The sequence below is a fragment of the Orycteropus afer genome, unplaced genomic scaffold, assembly GCF_000298275.1.
Source record: "Orycteropus afer afer isolate SDZICR_OR568_19922 unplaced genomic scaffold, OryAfe1.0 scaffold00097, whole genome shotgun sequence".
NCBI lineage: Eukaryota > Metazoa > Chordata > Mammalia > Tubulidentata > Orycteropodidae > Orycteropus > Orycteropus afer.
The window spans coordinates 8,488,160-8,503,606 of record NW_006921684.1 but is presented as its reverse complement, the minus strand read 5'-3'; the positions used below and the strand labels follow the sequence as shown (position 1 = coordinate 8,503,606).

Below are 15,447 nucleotides of genomic sequence, written 5' to 3'. Positions count from 1 at the left end.
GACCAGATTTGCTGATCTGATAGAGCCTGGTGGAACTCCTGAGACAATGGCCCCTAGCTGCCTTTCAGGTCTGGAATTGAACACACTCTTGTGGCTTCCAGCCAAACAAAGGACAGGCATATGAGCTGAACATTTACATTAGGCAGATACACTCCTTGGAGCTCAATCATGGGAGAATAGAAGGGCTGTGTATGCACAGGAAGACAGCTCAGGGGGTGGGAGTGCATGGGAGGGAAAGACACAGGGAAGAGATAACTATGGGGATCAAGTGCAAGGAGAACTGTTGCATTATGGGAAATTGCAGTCAATGTCATGAGACAAAATGTATGTGAACTGCTGTAAGGAAAATGAATTTTCTCTTTAAACTTTCACCCAAATCACAATAAAAATTAAACAAAAAAATTTGGTGACAAAGAGGTATGGGGAAGAGGTATATGGATAGACCTCTCAGAATATGCCAAAGAAGTGAAGATATTTGTGTCTCGTGTGAGTGCTAACCAAAGGGTGACCTTGGCAGAGGAAGATTTAACAATGAAGTGAATAGGGTGACACATTCTGTGGAAACAAGTCATCCTCTTTCCTCAGCCATTCCTGTCCTGGCCCAATGGGCTCATGAACAAAGTGGCCATGGTGGCAGGGATGGGAACTATGCATGAGTTCAGTAATATGGACTCCCAGACACCAAAGCCAACTTGGCTACAGCCACTGCTGAGTGCCCAATCTGCCAGCAGCAGAGACCAACACTGAGTCAGGGATATGGAACCATTCTTTGGGGGTGGTCAGCCAGCAATCTGGTGGCAGGTTGATTATATTGGACCACTTCCATCATGGAATGGGCAGCATTTTGTTCTTACTGGAATAGACACTTACTCTGGATATGGAATTGTCTTCCCTGCATGCAATGCTTCTGCCAAAACTATCATCTGTAGACTTAAGAATGCCTTATCTACCATTATGGTATTATCCCACACAGCATTGCCTCAGATCAAGGGACCCACTTCACAACAAAGGAAATGTGGCAATGGGCCCCTGCTCGTGGAATTCACTGGTCTTACCATGTTTCCCATAAATCAGAAGCAACTGGCTTGATAGAATGGTGGAATGGCCTTCTAAAGATACAATTACGGCACCAGCTAGGTGGAAATACCTTGCAGAGTTGGAACAATTTTCTCCAAGAGGCTGTCTATGCTCTAAACCAGGATGCAATATTTGTGTTATTTACCCAATAGCCAGGATTCACAAATGCAGGAATCTAGGGGTAGAAGTGGGAGTGGCATCTCTCACTATTACTGCCAGTGACCCTCTCAAAAAAATTTTGCTTCCTGACACTGAGACCTTATACTCTGCAAATCTAGAGATCTTAGTCCCAAAGGGAGACTTCTACTACCTGGAGACACAATACTGACTCCACTGAACTAAAATGCCAGTGCCACCCAGCCATTTGGGGCTGCTTATATCTCTGGATCAACAGGCAAAGAAGAGAGTTACTGTGTTGTCTGGTGTGATTGATCTTAACTACCAAGGGAAAATTGGATTTATATTACATAATGAAGAGAAAGAAGAGTATGTCTGGAATACAGGAAATTCCTTAGGACATCTCTTGGTAATATCATGCCCTGTGATAGAAGTCAATGGAAAACTACAGCAACCAAATTCTGATATGACTACTAATGGCCCTGACCCTTCAGTAATGAAGGTTTGGGTCACCCCACCAGGCAAAGAACTACAATGAGCTGAGGTGCTTGCTTAGGACAAAAGGAATACAGAGTGAATGGTGGAAGAATGTAGTTCTGATACCAGCTATATTCATGTGACCAGTTGTAGAAATGAGGACTTTGATTATTATGAGTGTTTCTTCCTTTTATGTGTGTATCAAATATTTGTGTTTTCTTCAGTTATGTGAATGGGGCTTCTGTGTTTTCAGTGGTATGTGTGTTAGTTATATCATGTTAGGTGCTAGTATAACTTTATAATTGTCTTTATTTAGAGATTACATGTGGTTTAAGGAGATGTGTACAGGTGCCAAGTTGACAAGGGGTGGGCTGTGATAGTTAAGGTTGTGTGTTACCTTGGCTGGGCCATGATTTTAAGTAGTTTAGCAATTATGGTGTAGTCATCCCTCATAGTAAGATCTGATATAATGCAGTCACCTCCATGATAAGATCTGGTATGAGCAGTCAGTCAGTTGAAGGGGAGTTTCCTTCAGGGTATAGCCTGCTTCCAATATAATATTAAGAGCTCTGGCAAAGCTCTCTGGCTTTTTGCTTGATCTGGATCCTGGATCTGGCTCATCATCATCTCCAGTTCTTATACTTGAACCAGTGGCCTGCTAGTCTTGGAACTGTTGCCTTCATAGCCTGTGAGCCAACAACCTACCATCTTACCTGCTGATCTTGGATTTGTCAGCCTCTGCAGCCAGAAGCCTGGTAAGCTTTCTGTCCTGGCTCAAGTTCTCATTTGGATGATGAGTGTCATGAGCTGGATCTCTTTGCTGAAAACACCCATTAATAACCAGAAGGATGCCTGACTTTGAGAAAGCACTATCAACTATATGGAACTTGGAGATAAGTGGGTCCTGCTATTGTGAGGGGTAAAAAGTTCTGTGGACTTTCACATGCAGTTTGTTGTTCTTGTTGTTAGATGCTATTGAGTTGGTTCCAATTCATAGCAACTCTATGTACAACAGAAAAAAACACCACCTGGTCCTGTGCCATCCTTTCTACAATTGCTATGCTTCAGCCCATTGTTACAGCCACTGTGTCATTCACTTTCTTGAGGATTTTTCTCTTTTTCACTGACCCTCTACTTTACCAAAAAATGATGTCCTTCTCCAGGGACTGGTCCCTCCTGATAACATGTCCAAAGTATGCAAGATGAAGTCTTGCCATACTCTCTTCTAAGGAGCATTCTGGCTATACTTCTTCCAATACAGATTTGTTCTTTCTTCTGCCAGTCCATGGTATATTCAATATTCTTCACCAATACCATAATTCAAATGCATCACCTCTTCTTCAGTTTCCTTATTCATTGTCCAGCTTCCACATACATATCAGGTGATTGAAAATATGTGGCTTGGATAAGGCACAACTTAATCCTGAGAGTGACATCTTTGCTTTTGAAAACTTTAAAGAGGTCTTTTGCAGCAGATTTGCCCAATGCAATACATCATTTGATTTCTTGACTGCTGCTTCCATGGGCATTCATTGTGGATCCAAGTCAAATGAAATCCTTGACAACTTCAATATTTCTTCCATTAATTATGATGTTGCTTCTCGGTCCAGTTGTAAGGACTTTTATTTTCTTTATTTTGAGGTATAATCCATACTGCAGACTGCAGTCTTCATTCTTCATCAGTAAGTGTTTTCAAGTCGTCTTCACTTTCAGTAAGCAAAGTTGTGTTGTCTGCATAATGCAGGTTGTTAATGAGTCTTCCTCCAATCCTGATGCCATGTTCTTCTTCATATAGTCCAGCTTCTCAGATTATTTCTTCAGCATACAGATTGAATAAGTATGGGGAAAGGATATAATCCTGACACACACATTTCCTGATTTTAAACCATGAAGTATCCCCCCATTCTGTTCAAAAGACTGCTTCTTAGTCTGTGTATAGGTTCTTAATGAGCACAATTAAGTGTTCTGGAATTCCTATTCTTTGCAAAGTTACCCATAGAAAGTATTCATCCAAGGGAGCTATTTATTGTCTCCCACAATAGTTTGTGATTAAAATGTTAATATTTTCTGTCTGCTATTGACCATGCTTGTGTGGATAAAAAGCAACTTTTTGTATTAACTGCTAGATCCAGGGTTACTATTGACTTCTATTTTAGAGTCTTCATTTGCAAAGGCTATAAGAGCCTATTTTCTTGTTACTCTGCTAAGCAATAAATCTGGGTTTATATAGTTGTTAATCAAAAGATGCTTCAAAAATACGATTATTAATTTTAGTCAAGTTTAAGGCCTCCCACCTTTAAATATCTGCTTCCTGAGATAAATGTCTTCTATCTTGCCAGTGAGATGCTGTTGCTTTGTACATCTCATTCACATCACCCAAAGGCAACTAGTAACTTACAGCTGAAAAGCTCACCCCAGATGTAGCTTCCTTTTTTGTTAATTGACTATTTATAGTACTTATATCCCAGCTGAAGAATGTATTTTAGCACTTGTTTGGAACAAACACTTTTGCTTCAGCTAATACCACAATTCCTCTAATAATAAATAAAATATTATTTAGTGAGACCCTAAATGATGCAAATTGTTAATATCCTCAACTGCTAACCTAAGGATTGGAGGTTCAAGCCCACCCAGAGGCACCTTGAAAGAAAGGCCTGGTGATTTACTTCTAAAAAATCAGCCACTGAAAATCCAGTGGAGTACAGTTCTACTCTGAACACACATGGAGTTTGTATGAGTTGAAATCAACTCAACAGCAACTGGATTAGCAAACATTACTACACATTTTCTATATGCCATACATTGTTCTAAAAACTTTACATGTATTACTGCATTCAGTCTTCACTATGCTTCTGTGATGTAGATTCACTTACAAGTGAATAAACTGAAAAACACAAGAGACTAAATAACTTGCCCCAGTACTTGACTAGTGAGTGAAAGGAAAGGCTTTAAATTGGTTAGTGCTTAGCTGCTAATCAAAATATTGGTAGTTGAACCCACCAGCCACTCCATGGGAGAAAGATATTGCAATCTATTTCCGTAAAGATTACAGCCATAGGAAACCCTATGAGGCAGTTCAACTCTGCCCAATAGGCCTGCTGTGAGTCAGAATCATAGTTGGGAATAGTTGGTTATTTAGTTTAGTCAAGGATATCATGTTTGGGAAAGTAGAGGGTCAGTGAAAAGGGGAATACTCTCAATGAGATGGAGTGACACAGTGGCTGCAATGATGGGCTAAACCATAGCAAATATTTTGAGGATGGTGCAGGACTGGTCAGTGTTTCATTCTGTTGTACACGGGGTCATCATGAGTCAGAGCCAATTCAATGGAACCTAACAACAACAGCAGCAGGATGGCAAGATCATCACTACCCCATTCACTTTCTCCTTTCTTCCCCTTTTCATCTAAGTTAGATTCCTGAAGTACCACATCCATTCCTCAACTTTGCTGGTGCTTGTACCCTGTGCTCGAATGCTATCCTTATCCAAGTCTTGGAGTCTTCAAGCCAAAAACAAAACAAAACTCATTGCCATTGAGTTGGTTCCAACTCATAGTGACCCCTCGTTGGGTTTCCTAGGTATTATCTCTATAGAAGTAGATTGCCCAGTCTTCCTTCTGAGGAGTGGCTGGTGGGTTTGAACTGCCAGCCTTCTGGTTAGCAGTCAAATGCCTTAGGCACTACACCACCAGAGCTCCGTTGGAGTCTTCAAGCAGTGTCCAATTTCTCCCACTTCCTCTCACAATTGCTTTCTTGCCAGCTTTCCACAGCCACTTCAGCTCACCTATATCTCTTCTTTCTTTGACTTTATTACAATTAATCACACACTACCAGTACCACGGTAAGGCTGTTGACATTAGGGTTTCATACATGTTAATTCCTTTATTTTCTCTACATTGGATAAAGCTGCCAAGCTGCTTCTACAACGCACCCTCAAATTCATTTCTAGGATCTTAGAAGGTTGCTTAGTGTTTTGCTGCCCCACCATTATTGTCTTTTTCTTCCTTCTCTACATTTGTTTTTTCCTCACTCTATATTATAAATTAGGAGTCTGGTAGCATAGTGCCTAAGGCATTTGACTGATAACCAGAAGGCTGGCAATTCAAACCCACCAGCCACTCCTCGGAAGGAAGGTTGGGCCAATCTTCTTCCATAGTCATAACACCTCAGAAACCCAAGGAGTTGCTATGAGTTGGATTCGACTTGATGGCAGTGAGTTTGGTTCTGGTAGCGTAGCACCTAAGGGACTTGACTACTAATCAGAAGGCTGGCAGTTTAAACCCACTGCCACTCCTCAGAAGGAAAGTTGGGCAATCTACTTCCGTAGTGATACCACCTCAGAAACCCAAGGATGGGCTGCTATGAGTCAGGTCCGACTTGATGGCACATAACATCAACAACTTCATATATTCATTTTAAACCATCTTTGTTCTGGATGAGAAATCAGCCATTGGATTATCATTCCTCTTTGTTTGTTTTCTATTTCTTCTGGCTGTTTTAAAGATTTTTCTGTCTTTGCTTTTGATTATTGTAGCTTGATTATTATGTGCTGAAATGTGGTTCTCCTTGCATTTATCCTGCTTGAGGTATGCAGAGATTCCTGATTCTCTAGGTTAATTTTGTTTTGTTTTGTTTTTATGAGGGTCATTTTTACCAAATTAGAGATTTGGGGTTGAAAAATGTCTTCAAATATTTTTTCTACCTCATTCTTTCTTTCCTCTCCTTCTGAGACTCCAAACGCATTGCTGTTGAGTCGGATCTGACTCCTAGCGACCCCTTCTTGAGTTTCCCAGGGTGGTATCACTACTGAAGTAGATTGCCCAATCTTCCCTCTGAGGAGTGGCTAGTGGGTTTGAGCCACCAGCCTTCTGGTTAGCAGTCAAATGCCTTAGGCACTACGCCACCAGAGCTGAAATGCCAGTAACACATATATCTGGCTGCTTGATTACTTCCCTCCTGCTCACTGAAGCTCTGTTTATTTTTTTTTTAAATTCTTTTATCATTTGTTTGTTTCCTTCTTCTCTCTCTCTTTTTGTACAATTTGGATAATTTCTACTTATTTGTACTCAGACTCATTGACCCTTTGTTCTTTAGCTTCTAATGTGTATTAGACTCATTCAATGAATTTAACTTCATATATTACAGTTTTCAATTCTAGAATTTCTATTTTTTCTCCTTAGTTACCAATTCTATCCTTATCTATTCATTCATTATGTCTATCTTTTCATTTAAGTTTGGCATATATTTATAATAGCTCCTTTAAAGTTCTGGTTGACTCATTCCAACATCTGAGTCATCTCAGTGTCTGTATGTTCTATTGATTTTTTTGACTCTGGGTCACATTATCCTCCTCCTTTGCATGCTTTGCACATTTACCAATTTTTTATTGCACAATGAACAATTTGGGTGATCAATTGTAGGGAGACCGGAATAGGCTGTCTCCCTTTAAAAGGTATCTGTATACTCATTTTAAAGTAAACTTGAAAATATATGGGAAAAAGAAATTATCCATTTACTCATAGGTCAATGTAATAATTTTTCTAATCACTACTTATCTTGCAAACAGTGTCCTCCATTCTTTTCCCAAATTCACTGTCTGGTTTCTTTGTGGTGCTGTAAACTTATTCAAAATGGAACTTACTCCAAGTTACTTGTTAGAGAGAGAATGAACAAATGAGCTGCAGTAGTGAATTTTAGAGTGAGATTTAAACAAAGGATAGAATTTGAGGCAGTTGCGGAGGTGGTAAGTCTATGCTAGGCATACAAGAATAAGAGTCCCATATCTTCTTGAATTCCATTATGTTCTTATTTCATCTCTTTTTATTATCTTGAAATTGTATTAATTTACCAGCATTGTTGGTGATATAGAGAAGGTTATAGTATATTCGTAGATCTCTCTTCCATGGGATTTTCTTCACTTGACAAAGTCCTCTAAACTGTCATCAATTTTCCTACAAAGAAAATCTGATCATGCCACAGCCAACAACTTTAAAATATGACAAAATCTAAATATGTGGATTACCTACTGTTTTTTGCTTGTTATAAATTATAAAGCTTGGCAATCAGGGACTTACATCTAACTCTATTCTGTGTCCCCAACCTTATCTCCAATCCCTTGATCTCACATACCCTTTGCTGAATTTTTACTATATACCATAAGCTGTTGTTGTTGTTGCTATGTGCTGTCAAGTCAGACCTGACTCATAGTGACCACTCCTTGGGTTTCCCAGGCAGTATCACTATGGAAGTAGATAGCCCAACCTTCCTTGCGAGGAGTGTTTGGTGGGTTTGAACCGCCAGCCTTTTGGTTAGCAGTCAAGTGCCTTAGGCACTATGCTACCAGAGCTCCCATAAACTACCTCATCTAAATATACCATATACTGCCTCATCTCTGAACCATATGAAGAAGAAACCTGATATAACCATTCAGTGGAATACTACACAGCAATTAAAATGAAGTTCTATGTCTCAAAATGGATAAATCTCAAAAATTTAATATTGAATGAAAAAAAATTGTCTACATTGTAAACAATCTGCAGGATAGTGTTTTATCTCCATTAGTCTTCTGTCATGTGCTACTCTGCACGTTAATCCTCAATAATGCCACCAATTTTTCTAAAAAGATAATCTAGTTATGTTAACCTTTGCCTCCATAAAATAGGATAATATCTAAAAGGCTGTAATTGAAAAACAAATCTAAGTTGCCATATTCAGATTTGAATGATCTGTGTCCAATTTAGCCTTGTGTTCACAGTTCAAGACTTACATGCAGAGTTAGAAGGTAGGTCAGAAAAGCAGTAAGGATAAATCAAAGGTGAAGAATGTTATCCAAGGGAGGTTGGCATTATTATCATAGCAAACAATATGAACTTGAGGTGCTTAGGGATGGTTTTAGAGTTTCTGGCATAGTGCCTAAGGCATTTGACTACTAACCAGAAGGCTGGTGGTTCAAACCCACCAGCCACTCCTCGGAAGGAAGATTGGGCAATCTACTTCTGTAGTGATACTGCCTCAGAAACCCAGTGAGGGGTTGCTATGAGTCAGATCTGACTCCACAACTGTCAGTCAGTTCAGGACCCTCTGGTTTAGTTTTGAAGACCTAAATCTAATGTATTTTTTTTTAAATGGTCTGAAATTTTCTCGAGGTTCCCTCTCCCATCCTCCTAATCCCCCCCCCCTTGGAAAACTTTCAAAAAGCTGGTTCCCTTGAATTCAACACAATTGAATGCATGGCTACTCTGTATTTGGCAGGCCCTGTACTAGGATCTAGGAGCTCTGGTGGTGTGGTGCCTAAGGCATATGACTGCTAACCAGAAGGCTAGCGGCTCAAACCCACCACCCACTCCTCCAAAGGGCCATTGGGCAATCTACTTCAGTAGTGATACCGCCTGGGAAATCCAAGGAGGGGTTGCTATGAGTCGGATTTGACTCCAGGGCAGTGAGTTTGGTTTGATTTTTTTGGTACTCGGATCTAGATCCAGGGAGCTGAGTAACATGATCCCTACCATCAAAAATCTCATATATCTAGTTGGATATAAAACTAAAAAAAAACAAACTCACTGCTGTGGGGTCGTTTCCTACTCAAAGCAACTCCTCCTTGGGTTTCCGAGGTGATATCACTACAGAAGTAGATTGCCCAACCTTCCTTCCCAGGAGTGGCTGGTGGGTTTGAATCGCCAGCCTTCAGGTTAGCAGTGAAGTGCCTTAGGCACTACACCACCAGAGCTCCCGGTTGGATATGTTGTTGTTGTTGTTATTTGCCGTCGAGTCGGCCCGACTCATAGCGACCCCTCCTTGGGTTTCCGAGGCAGTATCACTACGGAAGTAGGATTGCCCAACCTTCCTTCCGAGGAGTGGCTGGTGGGTTTGAACCGCCAGCCTTCTGGTTAGCAGTCAAGTGCCTTAGCCACTATGCTACCAGAGCTCCCAATAAATATAAATCATTAATTATATCCCACCCCCCCACCCAGGATCAATGCGAAAACGGACAACTTAATGCTCAGTTTTTAACTATTCTAGGCAAAATAAAGGAGCCCTGGTGGTGCAGTGGTTAAACGCTCTACTAACAGAAAAATTAGCATTTGTAACAAAACAGTTGGTCTGTAGGAGGAAATGTGGCAGTCTGCTTTCATAAAGACTGCAGCCTTGGGAAGCCCATAAAAAAAAACAACCAAACTCACTGCCATAGAGTGGGATCTGACTCAAGAGCTACGCCTCCTAGGGTTTCCCAGGCAGTATCACTACTGAAGTAGATTGCCCAAGGTCCCTTTGGAGGAGTGGCTGGTGGGTTTGAACCGCCAGCCTTCTGGTTAGCAGTCAAATACTTTAGGCACTATGCCACCAAATAACCTTTATGAAGCTACGAAGAATATATAGCTGGAAAAGAATTGCTGGGTTATGGTGACCACCCAGGTGGTGCAGAAGTTGGATGTAGCCCGACCCACTGTAGTTCAGTGCAAATAACCTTTTCAGGATCACAAGAGAAAAGGAGAGTCATTCAAATCTTTCAGGAAGTAGCTCCCAAACAAGGACTGATGTTAAGTGGCCTTGAGTCGGTTTCGACTCCCAACGACCCCACTGTGTACAACAGAACGAAACACAGCCTGGTCCAACAATATCCTCACAATAGTTGCTATGCTTGAGACCATCCTCAGCCACTATGTCAAGCCACTTCATTGAGGGTCTTCCCCTTTTTTGCTGACCCCTCTACTTTACCAAGCAAATCCTTCTCCAGGGACTGGTCCCTTCTGCCAACAGGACCAAAGTAGGAGAGAAAAGTCTGTCCATTCTCCCTTCTAAGGAGCATTACCGCTGTACTTCCTCCTAGACAGATTTATTAACTCCTCCAGCAATCCATCAGATCTAGAGGGAGGAAAGGAAGGAAGGTATATGGCTAAATCTCCAAAGGGAGATTCGTTTTCTTTAAGAGCACTAAGAACAACGCAGTTTTATTTTTCTTGGTCTTCATTAGAAAGCTTTTACTTGCGATCGAAGTGAACCTTCCGCCCCCGCCGGTGGGCGCTCGTGGGGCTCGTCTGGCCTCCGCCCTGGTAGACCGCGCGCGGGTCCGCGGTCCGCTCTGGGAACCCGCTGGTGCGCCGCACCCGAACAGGGCAGGGCCCAGATGCTCCCAGCCGGGCCTCCCCAGCTTGTACGCCTGCCAGTACGGCTATTCCACCGCTCGCCCAGCGGTGCCATGTCTTCCAAGTCTGAATTAAGTGCTACTGGGGGCGGCGGGAGGGGGCGGGCCCTCCAGCAACCTTTCCGCCTTTGAAGTCTCTGCAGAGGATTAGAAATGAGGTAGATGATCTACCAGCGGCAGAGATTAAGGAGCCCGGCTTTGTTCCCATGAGTGTCCAAGGAGCAGTTAGGACTGATCCTAGTGTAGAATGCAGAGTGAGCGTGCACTAGTGTTAGAGATGGCGGAGTGCGTGTGAGCAAGACACAGGTGTCAGGGCGGGCAAGAGGCGGTTGTGCAAGAGGAGGCTGTTAGGAGTGTGTGTGAGGGGAGATGAGTATATGAAGAGATGGTGTGTTTGAGACTGGAGTGTGTAAGAGAAGACACTGGAGTGAGTACTTGGGATAGGAGGCGGCGGCGTGTGCTCCACGTTAAGCTTGCGGCTATGCGTCCCGAGAGGTGAGCACCGGGGTGACCTGGCGGTGCACGCAAATCACCCCCGAGCCCAGGAGAGGTCCAGAAAGGTCCCGGCTAGGATCAAGGGGACGCCTGCGTAGAGTGCGAGCCCACTCGCGACGCTACTCGGAAGTCTGGTAACCACGAGTGTGCGCCAGGCAGGGAATGTCGCCGGGACCCAGGATGGTGGCAGCTGAGGAGCTGACAGCTCTAGCACCGTAGCCGCCGCAGCTCCTACCAAGGTAGCTTCTGCAAGTCCTTAGAAGAAGGCGCTGCAGTAAGAGGTTTTGTTTAATCCGAAACGCAGCAAAGCTAATAACTTATCATTGCCATCCTGCTAGTCCTTTAAAAAAAAAATAATAATACCTCGGCGAACCACCGGACTCCCTAGCAGTGAATGCACCGAGCGGCAGTCATCCTTCTGCTCACGGCGTTTGGGTTGTGCTGCCGCCACCCGGCCCGCCCCTCCAGACAGCACGGCGTCGGCCCAAGGGCCAATGGGAAGCTTCATCCCCCAGTCCGCGACTAGTTCACCGCAGGAAGTGCTAGCCGCGGAGCAGCCCGAACAAGATCGCTGAGTTTTCTTTGCTTCGATGTGTTCTTCCATCCCTGAACCAGGGCCAGGAGAGGGCTGAGGCTGATGGCCCCGGATGCCCGGGAGGCTTGCTCTGGACCCTCTCCTCCAACCTTGCAAATCCGGATAATAACTCGCACTATTTGAGCCCCAGAACAGACACATTAACTAGAGATTACACAGTACAGGCTCTCCTGGAGACAAAGTCAGTCTTTACCCCAACCCCAAATTATTTCCGATGGGTTCATCGCATAAATATACATGAGGCCACAGCTGATCAAAGGAATCTATTAAAATATATGGTGGCCTAGAAGTGAGAGTTACAGCTGAGATAAGGGGAATGTGGAAGAACTTGGGGGTGATGGTGGCAGAATGTGGTGGGTACTCCCCCCTCTTAAAGTGCACAGAAGGGGAAGATTTGAGGGGATCTTAAAGATGACCCAGTGCAATCTCTCCTCTGATAATTTAAATATTCTCCATGTGCAAGGTAGGACATTATTGGGCTGCAAGGTAGTTTGGATTTCCTAAGAGATTTAGTAAGAAAAGAACTTCGAGATGGAGGGAGTGTTGCACAGCAACTGAAAAGCAAAAACGAAAAGGTGTTTTGAAACTAGTGGAGAAGGGAGGTAACAATATAGATGATAGACCGCTGTTTCCCAAAATACCATCAGTGTTCTTCATACCATCAGTGTACTTCCAGCCTAATAGGCATTCCCAGAAGACTGAGCTCTCTCTTACTGAGTCAGAACCAAAATCGAGGCCCTTAGGGAGCTACAGATAAGGGTTAGGTTTGGTGCACTGCAGTGAGAGAATGCATTAAGGAGGCACCCAGCCAGGTTGCTGAGTGGGAATGGGGGTGGGGTACCTCCTTTTAGCCCTTCTTTTAAAAATTTAAAATTTGAACTAAAGATAGCACAAATTTCATTCTGAGCTATCTACCATTTGGTTCTGAGAAATGGGAACACTGACTACAGCACAAAAATTGGCTGGCTCCTGGTCAAGAGCCCCACGGTCTTGGCAATTTATTTTCACTGAGAATTTAAAGCTGGTTCCCTTTTCCCGCTCTTGAAAGCAGTTGCTCATCCTGGCATTTGTTTCAGAATGTCTTTGAGAAACATGAAAAATTGTTGATTTGCAGCAGCAAGTGTATCTTAACAAAATTATCATTATAAATGCATTGCACTACGGCAGACTGGGATTCAAATTAAAAAGGAAACATTAACAATTTTCATGTTAAAACATGCAAGTGTAATTCTCAAATACCTTAAATTATAACTGCATGCTTTTTTTTTTTTTTAATAGGCCTTAACCTTCCACTCCCCCCCCCCCCCCCAGTATGGCAAATTTAGAGATAGATAACATGGAGGGTGGGAGTTATTATCTTCAACAAATTATTGAATTAGTAAATATTCAGTAGCCAGTATGGATCATGTGACTCTCAATAAAAATATACCAGAGCAAAGCAGAAGTATATTGAAAAAAGTATACAGGGAAATTCTACCATGGTATCAAGTCTCTACACGGAGGGTAAGAATTCACCTCCCACTAACACTACACACACACATACACACACACACAATGAATTTCAAAAACATATATTGGACCCTGGCACTGTCATTCTTAAAAATCTCAAACATTTTTGTACCATGGCCTACCAGACCTATATGGTCCAGTGTCTGTTTACTTCCAGTGTGCATCTAGGGCACCTTCCCCCTTGGCTTGATTTAACCTTCTTTGACTTTCTCTTGAGGTCTTCACACATGCTTTTCCCATGCTTTTCATGAATGGCTGCATCTTCTCCTAGGTTTCAGTTTAAATGTAATCTCAGAAAAGCCTTCCCCTAAAATATTTTATATCCTTTCTATGCTATGTTGGTTTCCTTTGTGTCATTTGTTTCAATTTGTAATTAGAAGTTATTTTGTTGTTCTTTGCTAAAGTTGAGATGCATGAATTGTACCTCATTGAAAATTATTGTTTCCTTACCATCCTATTCTTCAGTTTAGCTGCTCAAGAGTCTCTCACTATCCTTGACTTCTTTGGGTAATTAGAGGATTTGGAAGGTGTAGTATTTAGGAACTGCTTTCAGCTGCTGATAACAGAGACCTGAAATAACAGTGGTTTAAACAAGAGGGATTTCTGGTTTTTTCACAGAGGCAGGTGAGGGTTGAAATGAAGGAACCCTGATGGGGCAATGGTGAAACACTCTGCTGCTAACCAAAAGGTCAGCAGTTTGGCAGTTCAAATCCACGAGCAGCTCTACAGGAGAAAAGACCTGATGACCTGCTCCTATAAAGACTGAGGTATAATTAAGTTTGTGTTTTGGCTCTCACGGACCTGTTTTAAGTTTTTTGAGCTTCAACTTGAACTTGCATGGGAACAATTGATTGCCTGTTTCACAGTCAGCTCCTGGCCTTATTCTGACTGTTGATATTGAGCTTCTCCATCACCTCTCTCCATAGATGTAGTCGATTTGATGCTAGTTATTTCCATCTGGCGAGGTCCATGTTTATAATCGCCATTTATGTTGTTGAGAAAACGTGTTTGAAATGAGTAAGTCATTGGTCTCACGAAATTCTATCATGTGGTCTCTGGCATCATTCCTTACACCAAGGCCATATTTTCCGACTACCGATGATTCTTCCTTGTTTCCAACTTTTGCATTCCAATCACAGTAATTATCAATACATCTTAATTGCATGTTTGCCCAATTTCAGACTACAGAAGCTGGTCAAAATCTTTAATTTCTTCATCTTTGGCTTTAGTGGTTGATGCATAAATTTGAACAATAGTAGTATAACTGGTCTTCCTTATAGGTGTACAGATATTATCCTGTCACTGACAGCATTATACTTCAGGATAGATCTTGACATGTTCTTTTTGATAATGAATACAACACCATTTCTCTTCAATTTGTCATTCCTGGCACAGTAGACCATATGATTGTCGGATTTGATATGGCCAATACCAGTCCATTTCAGCTCACTAATGCCCAGGATATCAATCTTTATGCTTTCCATTTCATTTTTGACAACTTCCAATTTTCCTAGAGTCATACTCTGTATATTCCATGTTCTGATTATTGAATGTTTGCAGCTCTCATTTTGAGTAACAGGGCACAGATCTACATGTTTGCAACTGAGCAAATGTTAAGTTTGACATCCCTCTACAAAAGACGCAGAAGCATCAGAATCAGTGTTTTCATACCAGTAAAGACCACCCCACCTTTCCTCAGAGGTAGGTTGCAGGGGTACCTTTAGGGTGAGCCAAAATTTTCCTCTGGTTAGCAGTCAAATGCATTAGGCACCATACTACCAGAGCACCTTCTTATAGAGATTATAGCCTAGAAACTCTATGGGGCAGTTCTATTCTGTCCTATAGAGTCACTATGAGTTGTAATCATCTGGATAGCATGCACCAACAGCAATATGGTGACTCCACAGCCATCAATGACCCCTTTTACCTTTTGATTCCAGCATTCTTACTATGTGGCTTTCATTCTCACGGTTGCCTCTTCTGGCCTGTGATGGATACTGGAGATATAGCCTTTTTTTTTTTTTTTTTAAAGGAAG

General features: G+C 42.3%; 1 pseudogene; it reads left to right on the top strand.

Moving 5' to 3' along the window:
- Positions 1–10,944, top strand: part of LOC122150151 — a 13,934-nt pseudogene extending 2,990 nt beyond the window's left edge.
- Positions 10,945–15,447: the final 4,503 nt, after the last annotated feature.